Source organism: Penaeus monodon, chromosome 21 (genome assembly GCF_015228065.2).
Source record: "Penaeus monodon isolate SGIC_2016 chromosome 21, NSTDA_Pmon_1, whole genome shotgun sequence".
NCBI lineage: Eukaryota > Metazoa > Arthropoda > Malacostraca > Decapoda > Penaeidae > Penaeus > Penaeus monodon.
The window spans coordinates 43,742,788-43,743,096 of NC_051406.1; the positions used below are offsets into that span (position 1 = coordinate 43,742,788).

A 309-nucleotide genomic window follows, 5' to 3' on the forward strand; every position below is an offset into this window, starting at 1 on the left:
TACTCGAACTGTAGCCTCGGCACTCTAGTAATTTAGAAAATACATCTCAGGCCATAAAAGACCATTAGTCATATCAAAATGTAATTAAGTTCCGTGATTGGTTCTCCTGATTTTGTTGAATAGATCAAAGGTTCGAAGATGAGAAAGTCTGGAGGCGCCCTATTGCAAGAAAGAGGAAGTGGAGAGAGTTAACATGCAAGTTGGTTTAGGATGGAGAGTCGGGAGAGGAAGATGTGTGCCGATGAATATGCATAATGGCGGTGGAAACGGTCTTGCTGCAAAAGGTCGGGAGAGGGACCCTAGGAGTGG

The 309-nt window shown here is 44.3% G+C and overlaps 1 protein-coding gene across 1 annotated transcript in view; it reads right to left on the reverse strand.

Moving 5' to 3' along the window:
• Window positions 1-309, reverse strand: part of LOC119586686 (putative neural-cadherin 2) — a 43,803-nt gene that overhangs the window by 16,480 nt on the left and 27,014 nt on the right. The window lies entirely within an intron of this gene.